General features: G+C 28.9%; 1 long non-coding RNA gene across 1 annotated transcript; it reads left to right on the forward strand.

The window, feature by feature from the left end:
• The first annotated feature begins 11,733 nt into the window (after positions 1 to 11,733).
• LOC102585878 (uncharacterized) lies at positions 11,734 to 14,054 on the forward strand. The gene is made up of 3 exons (XR_366811.2): positions 11,734 to 11,795; positions 11,875 to 11,934; positions 13,621 to 14,054. It is a non-coding gene; the product is annotated as an uncharacterized lncRNA (long non-coding RNA).
• Positions 14,055 to 14,664: the final 610 nt, after the last annotated feature.

Consider the following 14,664-nt stretch of genomic DNA (forward strand, 5'->3'; position numbering starts at 1 on the left):
CAATAAGTTCTTAAATTCTGGTCCGCATTATGAGCATTAAAAACTAATTGTACCGGCTCTTGATAAATATAAGCAACTTCAAGCAATTCAAATAAAGAATTCCATCTAGTGCATACTTCTTTTGGAACTTTTCTATATGCAAGTCCACATTCTTTACAACGATTTTTAAATTTTGTAATTCTTGCTTTTATTTTAGCTTTAAAAATCCAATTACAAGCAAATCTAATTTTTTCACAGGAAATTTCAAATTAAGAAATACCATCTGTTACTATCAAATTATACACATGTGCGGCACACTTAACATGAAAAGAATCATTATCAATTGGACAAAGTCTACATTTTAAATAATCAATTACTTTTAAATTATTAGAAGCATAATCTAAAGTGACACTCATTATTTTATCACATATTCCATAAAATTGTAAAATAGAGCTTATTTTTGTTGCTATATAAGAACTAGTTTTAGTTTCTTCAACATATTTATACCCTAATATTCGTTTTTGTATGTTCCATTCATGGTCAATCCAATGGACAATAATTGTAAAATAATCATTACCAGTAGGACTACGTCTCATATCAGAAGTAATAGATAATCTACCATTATAATGAACAAATAAACAACGAAGAAAATGACAATATTCTTTTTGATATTTAAAAAGATCACTTTTAATTGTACTTCTTGGAATACCTGCATAATTTGGGTTATACAATTCCCGAATATAATGAACAAAACCAGGATGGGAAGGAAATGAAAAAGGTAAACCACAAACAACAACCATTTTTAGCTAATTCTCTACGATCTTTTTCTTTACTATATGTGTGGTGTGTGCTTCGGCTAGCCGGGTTAGTCATCTTTAATACACTTTGAATCATATTAGAACCTCCAACTCCCATAGAATTTTCAGGTATGGGTATTCCATTTCTATTACCCCTTTCTATATAATCTAGGCGAGCAAATTCTTTATTACACTTTCTCAAATGTGTTCTTAGTCGTCCCGTTCCCCCTTGTGTACCCGTAGTTACATGTTTCATGATCAATTTACATTTCATGCAAGTAATAGTAGTTTTTTCCTCATTTTGTACCAAAAATTTCCATACTAAAGATCTTTTAGCACGTACATCGGTCTTTAAAAAAGTAGGTAAAGAGGGGACTTCATCTTGTTCCGGTAATTCGGTAGCCGGACTAGTAGGGTAGGGGTCTCATCATCTTCCTCATTTATTTCTACTTCCTCATCTAATTCTTCCTCAAAATTAGTAAAACATCTATTTAAAGTCACATAATCTACTTCATTTTCGGAATTAAATTCAATAGGTCGTGAGTCTCGTGTAAAAGAAGTTTCATCAACATGAGTATAATCATTAGTATTAATTCTAAATCTAGGATGTGGCAAATTTTTAGAATTAGAACTACTTCCTCCTCCCCTATTATTTTTTCTTTCCGACATTGGTCTTTTACCACTATTTCTTTCCAAATTCATGTTCAAGTTTAAAATAATTAATATTATGAAAAACAAGCAAAGATAATATAACAAAAAAATAAAATAACTTAATTAATAAATAATTAAAGTTGGAACGAATGTACGAAACGTGTACGTAAAAGTAGACGTATAACCAAAGTCGGAATTGAGAGATGCCAATTGAAGCTTCCGAATTACTTCAAATAAATCTCCGAAATTCGAACTCCAAGTCAATATCACAAAATAATAATTATGAATTTATGAGAGATTGAAAATTAAGAGATTTTATAAGATAGTTTGTGAATTTGTGATTTAAATGAAAAAATATGAGTATATTTATAGTGTTAAGGGGTAGAGAAGGGTAGGGGCTGTGTAAGATGTTAATGAAATAATTTGTGAATTTGTGATTTAAATAAAAGAATATGGGTATAGGGGTTAGAGAGGGGTGGGGGGCTGTTTTGAGCCGTTTGTGGCCCCAGCCCAACGGCTAGAAGGGCCCAATGGCTATAAATTAACGTTCAACTTTTAAAAAAAGTTTAAAATGGAAGTGACCGTTGAACCGGATCAACCGGACAGGAATCAGATCGGAACCGGTTCTTACCGAACCAGATCAACCGGATAAAAAACCGGGTTCCATTTCTGTACCGGTTCCGATACCCTATTAGACAGGTTCCTTACCGGTTCAACCGGTACCGGACTTACCGGTACGGGAACCGGATCAGACCGGCCAAAACCCTATCCATTTGCCAACCTTAATGTATTCTAGTAAAATATATAAGGAGAAGTAAAAAGTGACAAATGTCGTCACCATAAAAATCTAATAATTACTATTTAAAAAATAAATAATATAAATAAATTAATAATAAAAAATAAATAAGTAAAATTGATTGTAAAACAATACGTAACTAAAAAGCAAAAATGTGGATTTTCATAAGAAAATTGGGGTAGTTTTTTTTCCAGTTTCTTTAATTTATTAAATTCTATCCGAATTGTCAGTAAAATAATTTATCACATTTAATTTAAATTTAAATTTGAAAATCTGAAACTGCAAATAACTGTTGTACCATATTTAAACGTATTCAATTATCTTAACCATCTTCAAATCAATCATTCATTGAATTCACCATTTAATAGTTGCTTTCAATTTTCGTCCATATTTTCGGATTCAATTCCAATGACACCAAAGGCGTAGAAGAATCAGCAAAAAAGAAACTATCAGAGAAAAGAAGACCATCATAGCCGAGAAAATTTTTTTGGAGAACAAATCGAACGTCAGAACAGAAGTGAAGTTTTTCTTCTTCAAATTGAGAGAAACACAGTGAAGTGAAAATTGTTTCTTCACAAATACTTATAACACTAATTTTTTTGCATCTTTTCTTTCAATTCCTTCCATAGATTATTGTCTCATGGATAAACGAAATTTAGTTTATTGGAAATACTAGGAATTATGCATACGCTTCTTATCTCCTAATGCATCAGTTTTTATATAAGCAAAAAACATAAGTCAATGTCTAACATCCTATTCTGATTTTTGAATTTCATGAAGATTGATAGGTAACAACAAGAATTTTATGTTTCTTTTTCAAAATTTATCATTAAGAAATAAACTAAATAAAATACTACAATATGCATCAACACTAGATCAATTAATTAGGAATATAATTTATTTATGATAAATCATATAATATTGTTGTTAGTCAAAATAGACCATCTTTTGAAGAAGTCGGTTATCGCAGATGAAAAACACAAAAGATACGATGATAATTTTAGACTTCCAAATTGTTATCGCTCTACTGATGCCTTTTTCCTAAAGGTACGTTAGAAAAAATATTTGCCGGAGAATGTATTAATTTGTGGGAATCAAACAATTTCTCAATTACGAATGTTACAACATTCACTTTTACTGTCTATGGAGTTGTCCAACTCATTCTTGCTTGAATTGATTCTACGAGATGAGAAGGTATTGTGCAATTATATTCTTTCATAATTATGTTAACATATATAAACGTATTTTATCTTATAATCATTCTATAACTCTTTTTCTCTGTTTTGTGATTGCAAATGGGTGATATGCTTTACTTAATTACTTTGTTTATAATTAATAAATAGTGATGTTAGCATGTTTTTGAAAGAGATATATATATATATATATATATATATATATATATATACACTCTACAAATTTACATTAAATGAATTGTGTTTTGACATAATCTACTATTGGGGTGAGATTTGAAACTATGATCCGTGAACTTACTTTTCAATTCTCCAAATTCCATGCATTTATGAGTTTTATAGTCAATCATATATTCGTAGGACAAAAAAACAATGATTTTACATTATATATGCAAATTACATTAACACCAAGCATGACCAGATTTACATTAACACAAACATGGCCAGAATTTTAGAAATTACGATCATAAGCAACTCAATACCATAAATGTATGTTATTTTGTGAAAAATGAGAAGTTTAAAGTTGTAAAAGTTCCTAAGAATAGAAATGCATAGTAAAACCTCTATAAATTAATACTCGATAAATTAATAATCTCTCTAAAATAATATTTTTCTCCGGTCCCGACTTGGGCCAATAGAAAAAATCACCAATTTTGATAAGATAATATATTTCCAGAAGTCTCCTATATAAATATATGGTCCCATTAATATCATAAATTAATAATTCTTTAAAAATATAAATATATCTAAGACAATTTAGTGAAATATGATTCTATTGTGTTCTGTTTTTTCTTAAAATTTAAATATAGTTGAAGCCCATCTCTAACTTTTTTTATTGCATTCAAGAGCTCTGGTGTTGTCTTTTCGAACTATACCATAAAATTGTGAAGAGTTCTAGATGTTATAAGTGCTTCCCTACGCTTAACTAGTTCCAAATGTATAGTATCATCTTCAACTTTATCATCAACATTGTTTCTTCCGATGGTATCCACAATTTCTTCTAAGCTCTGGACCTCTGAACATGTATCACTTTCACCCGGATAATCCAACAGGTTATTGACATCCATTTTATTGTGGTAACCAAGATCATTAATCATGACCTCAAGTTTATGAGTGACGTTTTCACAAGTGGATTCATTCAAATTCTCTAAGATTGCATCCCTTAAACAAATTTTATAGTGTCGAAAACAATTTGCTATGTCTCTTGCTAAACATTTGTTATACAAGCAGGGATTGCAAAATTGATAGCATCCAAAACATTAATCTTTGCTGGATCGGTTTTTCCTACTTCATAGTCTTCTAATATCCTACGATAAAATTTGTTATGATAGTCCACCTTGAAAGCTCTTACTATCCCAACATCACAAGGTTGAATTTTGGATGTCATGTTGGATGGCAAGAAAAACAATTCAACATTTTGTAGTCCTTCAATATTTCTATTATGGGCTGGACAATTATCTACCATAAGCAAAACTCGTCTACCATGTATTTTGTGGTCAAACCAACGAATATATTCATCTAAAAGCACACTTGTCATCCATACTCTTTTGTTTGCACGATAATGACAATTCAACAAATATGATACATAAATTAGTAAGATATAATGATTTTTATGTATTCGTTATACTTTATGTATAATATTATTTTATGTGAAATCAATAAATATGATACATAAATTAGTAAGATATAATGATTTTTATGTATTCGTTATACTTTATGTATAATATTATTTTATGTGAAATCAATAAATATGATACATAAATTAGTAAGATACAATGATTTTGATATAATCAAAATTAACCTTTATTAAATCTCAAACCATTCTTTAAATTATCAAATATTAATTTATCGATTAAATTATATCTCTATAAAATAATAAAATTTCATGATCCCGCCTATATTAATTTATAGAGGTTTTACTGTACTTAGTAAATAATATTTTTGTCTAAAGGTATCTTAGACAAAATAAATTAAAATATGAAGTAATTAAGTAATTTTTTTTAAAAAAAATTGAATTTGAATTTAAATCTAAATCCAAAAAATCAAGAACTTTTAAGTAGAGAAAAAATAACATTGAATGTGGTTATTTAATTTTTTAATTTCAATTAAAAGATCTTTCAATGCATGGATGATTTGTCAATGGTGCAGCAAAAGGTTAGTCCTACTTTTCTTTTTGTGGAATGTTTAATGTTCGTTGTAAAAATTTATTATGTAAACTAAAATATTTTTTAAAAAATGAAAATTGTTACAAATGATAAGTTCTTCATAATATGATAAGCAATGATACATTTTTTTATTTGAATATATATGTTAAAATTAAGAATCACAAAAACTATTGGATAATCCGTTATAAATTCAATATTTTATACAATTGACGATAAATTCAATATTTTAAACATATGACGATAAATCAATATTTTAAAGCATAAATTATAAGATTGACACGATGAAATACGTTGTCCACTTTTATATGTAAGTTTTTTTAATTGACAAAATAATCAAGATGTTGAGTTGCCTGGAAGGTCACTAACTGAAACCTAATTAATAGATATTGAATAATAAAATATATTAATTTAAATTCATTTGTAGCTAATATCATTAATTAAAACTAAAAATTAAAGATATCATATTGAAAAATAAAAATAAAAATAGTTCAAAATCATGCTTTAAATTAAGGTAAAACACAATGAATAAATTAATTAAAGGTAGTATGGTAACCAAAGGTTGACTAGAGGATGATAGGGGTTGTGTGAGCGCATTTATGATTTTCACTAATTTAAAAAATAAATAAATAAAATAGCTCTAAAACTTATGAACTAACCTTATATTGATTTATTGTCATAAAGTATTTTATTAAATAAATGGTGAGGTGCTAAATATGTTAACATTCTCTCATATATATATATATATATTTTATAATATCATTTTACAATATGTCAAATCTTTAAATTACTTATTATGAACTTTATCAATGGACAGCGCATCGCACGGGTACGTATACTAATTTTTAAAATATATGAGATATAACTAGTACAACTTGTATCAGGGTATTGTTTTTTTAATTTATATTCTAACCTAGAAATCCGTGTTCTATTTTTCTTTTTTGTCTTTGATTTCTCTTTCATGCTCTACTGTTTCCTTTTTTTTTTCTCCTTATTTTTTTTTATTTTTTTTATAAATCTATTTTGAAATTAATTTAATTATTGGTGTATATGAAAAAATAATTTATTTTTTTACTTATTTAGTTTAACAAAAACATTTTTTAAAATTATCATAGTTATCATCAAATAACTACATAGGTATCAATAGTCAAATTTAAAAATTTAAAAATTTAAAAAATAATTAATAAGACTAGTTTAGTAAAATGAATCTTTAACATAAATACAATAAAAGATGTATGAAACTTATAAAAAAAAATAGTGTAACAGTTATTATTAAAGTTGCACATTAAAAATTAAGGGGTTATGAGCATAGAAAACATGATTATGGTTATTATTATTTGGCATTTGGCTCTAGAATTCAAACATATATTTTTTTACTGTATTTGAAATAAATGAAATTATAGTTGAACATGGAGTCATGTTTATTTTTGCAAAACAAAATATTTGAAATGATATTCATGTTTGAATGTACTTAAATATAATTTTAAAAATCAAAAGCGAGTTGAAAAATCAGATTATCTAACATGTTTTCCAAATTTGAAATATATATTCGAGTTGAAAAAGTTGTATTCAGATGTTCATTATCAAACATCAATTTTTAAATTAAGTGAAAAAATATCATTTTTTAAGAAATAATTCTTATGTTTGAATGAGTCCTAAAAGTAGAAGTTAAAAAATATGAAATATGAAGATAATTTTTTTAAAGTATGATTAATAGAAAATTGTCTTGTTTCAAATATTTTTTTCTAGATTTCCAAATCATTTTGTATAGTTGTCTATCAATCTATGTCATCCTTATTTCATAGTTAATTACTATCAATTAAAATTACCTAGATTTATAGTTATAGAGAGAAAAGCAAAATATAAGACATTAATTATTATCCATATTAATTAGAAGATGATCTAACTAACATGGATAATCACTACCTAAAATGCTAAAAATAAATAAAAAATTATTAGTCAAAAAATATAATTTATGACTTTTGACTTATAGTCATAAAAAAAAGAGAGTCAAACAAGCTCTATGAAACAACTATAAATAAGGGTGTATACTAGAGAAGGTAAAATAAAACATTGAACTAATTAATTATAAGAAAATGAGTTTTCTTCCTTATTGGTTTTATCATTTTTATTATTTCTTCAACAAACAAATGCTATTATTGTTCATGTAGTTGATGGTATAGCAAAAAATGATCCTCAATTGATATATCACAGTGCATCTAGAGGTGATGATCTCGAGAAGCATTATCCCAAATTTAATGATGATTTTCATTTCTCGTTCAAAAAATATATATTCTCTGATGGTGTCTTTTTGTCATTTTTGGTGGGGTCAAAAAAACAATATTAGATTTAAAGTGTATAGAGAAACTGGAGCTTGTGGGCATGAAACAGGAGGATCTAACAAAGGAATATGTTATTGGTTAGTTAAAGAAGATGGTTTCTATTTTGCTATTAATGACAATCCTCCTCCATCTACTTTTGTTAGACAATTTGGTTGGTAAAAAATTAATGTAATTTAATATTTGTTCTCCAATTATAATCTGAAATGAAAATGAAATTTATTATGAATATGTCAATTCCTATAGTGGCTTTATTTCATTGTAGTTAGCTAATATATTGAGATTCATGAGAATGATCGGGTGGTTGAAATTTTGATACTATGAATATAGTTGAGTAATTAAGAATATATATTTTGAGGACACCATTAATCTAGCTATAACTGAGACACCAACATTGATGAATCGAACGTATAACATTAATGACATTGTACTCGTCCGCCTCATCCGCTAGCTCTTAGTCAACTAACCAAAAACTATGTACGGGGATTTTCCTTTCATCATATGAATTTCCTTTTTATTGTTTTTTCTTCCGTTTTAAATGTCTTTTTCTCGCCTATTAAAGACACCTTTGTGTGAAATTTTTGTGTTGCTATTGGTCCGTTCTTTTTTAATCCATGATAATTATTACAAAATATTGAAATCTCATTCTCATGTAGGTGATTATCCACTTGAAATCGAACATCAGGTTACCTCTCTTGTTTTCATTCCATCGTGAAAAGGTAGAGGACAAAATTAACCCTACCAACAATTATTACTATCCCCCTATTTATAAAACATGTACTTCTTGACCTAGTGTTTTGGTTACTTTTAAGATTTCAAAATTCTCAATCAACTCTATTAATCATTAAGTTACGCCGTTAGATACAAAAATAGAATAGATAATTTGCTATTACATGTTACTATGCTATAATGTAATAGTATTGTACAATGTATACAACTCGAACTATTTCATAGTATAATTTTAAAACAACTCTATTATGGTCAATTGAAAATCATATTGTTTCTAATAAAATTGTCTAGATCTCAAAATCATTATGTATAGTTATTTTATTATCATAATCTATTAGAGGATGTTTGGATTGACTTAAAAGTTGGTCAAATCTATTTTTTACATCAGTTTTTAATTATTGAAAGTGTTTGACAAATATAAAAATAGCTTAAGATAAATAAAAAAAATGACTTAAAATAAGTTGGGAAGTGTTTGGCAAGGTAAAAAATAACTTAAAATAAGTTTAAAATGACTTAAAATAAGTCAAAAACCCATAGTAGGTCTCCCCCAACTTTTTTATTTTTTGATTTAAAAGTTATTTGAGTTTGACTTTTTATTTTTGACTTAAAATCTACTTTTTTTAAGCCAATCCAAACGAACTCCTAAAATTAAAGTTGGTCAAATCTACTTTTAAGTAAGTTTCTTACTTCTAAAAGTGTTTGACAAATATAAAAATAACTTAAAATAAGTCAAAAGCGACTTAAAATAAGTAAGGAATTGTTTGACGAAGTTAAAAATAACTTAAAATAAGTTTAAAATGACTTAAGAAAAGTTAAAAACCAAAAGTAGGTCTCTCCCTACTTTTTTATTTTTTGACTTAAAAGTCATTTAAATTTGACTATTTATTTTTTGACTTAAAAATAATTTAAGCTTGACTTTTTATTTTTTGATTTAAAAGTTATTGAAGTTTGACTTTTTAAATTTTTGACTTAAAAATCATTTAATTTTGACTTTGTATTTGTTGACTTAAAAGTCATTTAAGTTTAACTCTTTTTTTTTACTTAAAAGTCATTTAAGTTTGACTTTTTATAGTTTTAACTTAAAAATTACTTTTTTAAGCCAATCAAAATGAGCTCTTATAATCTATGTCATCCTAATCTCATAGTTACTATCAATTATCAATTAAAGCTACCTAGACTATTAGAGAGAGAAAAGTAGAATATAAACACAAATTATTATCCATATTATTAATTAGAAGATGATCTAACTACCATAGATCATTACTACCTAAAATGCTAAAAAATAAATAAAAAATCATTAGTCAAAAAATCTAATTTATGATTTTTGACTAATGAGTCATAACTGAAAAACTAATTCAAACAAGATTTAAGAAACAACTATAAATAAAGGTGTTTACTAGAGAAGGTAAAATGAACATTGAACTAATTATAAAAGTATGAGTTTTCTTTCAATGAAAAATTGTTTTTCTTCCTTATTGGTTTTATCAATTTTATTATTTGTTCAACAAACAAATGCTGCTGCTACTTGTCATATAGTTGATGGTATTGAAAAAAATGATCCACCAATAAAATTTCATTGTGCATCTGGAAATGACGATCTCGGGATACATTATCCTAAATTCAACGATGATTTTCATTTTAAGTTCGGATTTAATTTGTTTCGTGAGACGGTGTTCTTTTGTCATTTTTGATGGGGTACAAAAGATGTTAAGGTTGAAGTGTACAGAAATAGCGAAAATTGTGGTGCTGAAGGGGGACTTGACTCAGGAACATGTTATTGGTTAATTAAAGAAGATGATTTCTATTTTTCTCCTAAATATAATCCTCCTGCATCTGAGTTGATTAGAAAATATGGTTGGTAAAAATTAATGTAATTTAATTGAGTAGTACTCATGAAATGAAAAAAATACTTTAATTTTTAGTTTCAAAATTGTGTCACAATCAAAATTCAGTAATTAAAAATTATACCATTATTTTTAATATGTTCAGGCCTATATATTGATATTGAGTCAAGAACAATTAAGAGTTTTAATTATATAAAATCACCAAGTGAAAAGGAAAAAATTAGCAATCATTAAAAGATTTAGCTACCAATAGTACATCAAGATGAAGTATTTAATAAAGTATTAGTATAATTGACCCTTCTAATTTATAGATCGTGACGGAATATAATACGTTAATTGAAATGAAGATAAATAGAGTTTCGTACGTTAATTGAAATGAAGATAAATAGAGTTTCGTGTAAAAGATAGAACGATAAAAAACTCTTCATGTACTCTTTTTAAATTTCATCAAGCCTATCTGCTCAATTTGCTTCATATTAGAGTTTATGGTTTTAAGATCACACCTTTAATATGGTTGTGTTCGCCAACTACACGATACTTAGCACAAACATCAAGTAAATGATATCACACACTATAAAACCTCCTAAAACGTGAAGAATATTGTATAAGCTGATTGAATAAATTAATTCATTTTTGTATATGAATATTTATTTTGGGTAATATTTAAAGTACAACTTTTCTAGGGGAATTTTCGCATATAGCCATTCAAAGATAATTTTATTGTGTTTCATAACTATAGTTTGTTAATTATGATTCTGTAATATTCCGTAACTTAAAATACATTTGCGACTCGTAAACACCAATGTATAGATGTGATATTGGGAGAGGTATATCATTGAAAATGGTTAAGCACACCATGTAACCCTTACATTTAGTCATTTTAAGGGTTAAACAAAAGTTTTAGGCCAAAGAGATCATTAAAGAAAAGATTAAAGTTTAAAGGTTCGTTGTGGAGGAATACTACAAATGATCTCATTTCTCATCTGACTTTGAATGAGTATATCTCCTAATATATAAAGAGTTAGAACGCCTACAACCTATCCAATTGAAGGTATTTGAGTCTAGTTTCCAGCAAAATAAACCGCTCGTTAAAACGATATCGGAGTAAAAAGTTATGTTCATTCTACAACAGTACGCGCGCACTGACCAATCACTGCGGGACATGTGGCACTTTAGAGAAAGTCGGCCAAACTTGTTATTTTATATTAGAAGTTTGGGATATACTTTCTCATATACTCAAGAACTTGTAAGGACTGGTTTCAAGTATTTCTTCAAGTTTTCCTCATCTTCAATCCACCAAAGCTTAAGGTAAGTTGGTTTCTTCAAAAATCAAGTGTCTTCCTTTCCATATACCTATATATATACTTAGCTAAATGTTTTCTTGAAGGAAAAAGTATTGTTCTTGGAGAATAAAGAAGGGTAGGGGCTGGTTTTCTTTGATATATAGGTATGAATCCTCTTCTATCTTCATAAATAGTATTCCAAGGATGTTTTAAGTATAATTTGCAGGTAGGACTCACGGGACGGTGATAGGAAGCCGTGAGTCCATGGTTTACCCATTGTATTTGATGTTTTGGTGAGGATGGAGTTTGTAGAAGGTTGTGTTGGCTGTGGTTTTGACCAAATGAGGGGTCAATAGTATTGTATTAGGGAGGTAAGCTGGTTACATTAAAACGGAAGGCGATGTATAGAGAACGCGACTATTATAGTTCTTGAAAGTTTGTCGTTCACCAAGTGTTTGATGAAATTCCTAAGTCGTTAAGAATATGTTGTAGCTGGTTATATGAACTCCTATTATTTTAATTTATGGCATTAGTTCTCTACCAACTTAAACTATGAGCTTATAAAGGAATTTGACATCATTAACAAGGAACCGGTGGGATGGTGATCGGAGGCCATGAGTTTTACTTTTATGTTAAGTATGGATGATTAACGGGGCTGGTTCTTTATGGTTAAAGTATGATAAGTAATACTGAACATGTAAATAAGTCATAAGCCTACTTGGAATGTAGAGAAAGAGAAGGGTGTGGTGATACACCATTCATCTATGGTAATTATTGAGTTTGTCGCTCGCGAACCATTATTGTGTTTTTGGCATTATTGTGACTCTTGATTAGTTTCTTGTACTATCCTTTTATGATTTTATGTTATAGATAAAGTTGTTAGCAAAGGAGTTTGACGACGTAAGATAGTAAGTCCCGAATTAAGGTATGTAAAGCTGAAACCTCTTTTACCCTTAAGGTAGGACCTAAACTCGCATGTTCTTCTGATAAATGTCACTATAGATTTTATAAACCCTCTCATGTTGGGTCCTAAACCTATAGAGTTATAGTACTCTTAAAGGAAGCAATATGTTTCACACAACTACATTTATCCACAGTTGGAACTCTTAGAAGTTAGCGGTGTACATGTTGCATAAATTTAAAGAAAGAAGCCAACCACAGACTGTTCGTAAGTGCATAGGTTACCATATATATGATTCTCAAGCTAAAAAATATAATCACAAATTGTATCACGAGCTATGTGGTTAATGAATTAATTATTATAAATAATTGCAAGCAGTTGAGATTATAGACTACTCCGCAGCGTAGGGTGGGTATATTTAGGGCTACTACGTGCGACGCTACTCTGTGCACAGAATTCAGATATGGTCAGCTGAAATTCCTATCGTGGATTCACCTGACTGATACAGGCTTGCGGGAAGACCATACAAGAGCCCTGGGAGGCGTACCTTGATAGACCTCGTTACCAGACTATGAGATTTCACGCCTGGTTGTGACAGTGGGCTACAGATGCCATACAGGGTTCACTAATCGCCGTCAGTAGGCCATCATGTGATTCCCTGACAGTTAGTTTTACAAAGAGCAAATAAGCGATATAATGAAGTAAAGATATCACCTAGGCAAATTATAGGGATTATATATATAAATGACTAAGCCATAAAACGTTCGATGAGGACCATTGAGGTTGGTCACAATTCAAGTTACAGATTATGTCTCCTGCATACACATGCTCAGATTTGCCTATCATGATATTTGATGTCTATTGTTATTCATTTTGCTTTACATACCAGTACATGTTTTGTATATACTAACGTCCCTATTATTTTGGCATTTCATTTGTATCACTACAGGCTTAGGTACTCAGGACAACAAGCATTTTCAGTAGACTAGAGACTTCCAATTTAGTAGTTGGTAAGCTCCACCTCTACCTAGAGCTATCAAATATTTGGAGCCTATATTTTGCTACATATGTACATATATCAGAATGGGTATGTCGGGGCCCTGTCCCAACTAGTTATTAGATTCTCAGAGGCATACTCTTTAGAGGCTTCGTAGACTTAGTCCTGTTTCCGTTGTAAAGTAGCCCAACGGGCCCTTTTGTTATTTATGTTTTAGTATGTGTCTTCATATAGGTTCCGATGCTTATGAATCTTCAGCTTTGGCATGAGATTAGTAAGATATTTAGCAGGTGCTTGTGTATATCCTTGATGTTTGCCCCTTTCTAGCTAGGGGTGTGACAGATTCGTAGCTACATGTTAGAAGGGAGGAGAGAGGCGAGCGAGAGAGAGAGTAAATAGTGGAGAAATATGAATTGTGTATGTATATTTGTCGGATTGTATATGTATATCTGTCAAATAATTATATATATGTAACTGGTATGCATATATATTTGTATATCGGGCGAGCGAGATTGAGAGAGGGAGGAGAGAGTGAGCGAGAAAGGGCAGAGAGTGGAGAAACACAAATTGTATATGTATATTTGTCAGATAGTTCTATATATGTAACTGATATACATATGTATTTGTATATCTGGCGAGCGAGATTGGGAGAGGGAAGAGAGAGGCAAGCGAGATTGGGAGAAGGAGGAGAGAGGCGAGCAAGAGAGGGCAGAGAGCCGAGAGAGACTAGTTGTATTCATATTTATGTTAGATAATTGTATATATAATGTGTATAATTTGTATGTGCATATTTATAAGTGTTGTAATTACAACTAAAATTTAGTTATAAGCCGTAATTAATTCAAACTATAACCATATTAGATAATTAACTAGTATATGTTTGTTTATCGCGTAATTTTTCTACTATGTAGATTATGATTTTGATTTGAAAAAACTTTTTCTTTTGCTTAAAAAGTACACGTGTCAGCCCATTAAACCTCACTCCACGTCATAGTT

The sequence above is a fragment of the Solanum tuberosum genome, unplaced genomic scaffold, assembly GCF_000226075.1.
Source record: "Solanum tuberosum cultivar DM 1-3 516 R44 unplaced genomic scaffold, SolTub_3.0 scf00020, whole genome shotgun sequence".
Classification (NCBI taxonomy): domain Eukaryota; kingdom Viridiplantae; phylum Streptophyta; class Magnoliopsida; order Solanales; family Solanaceae; genus Solanum; species Solanum tuberosum.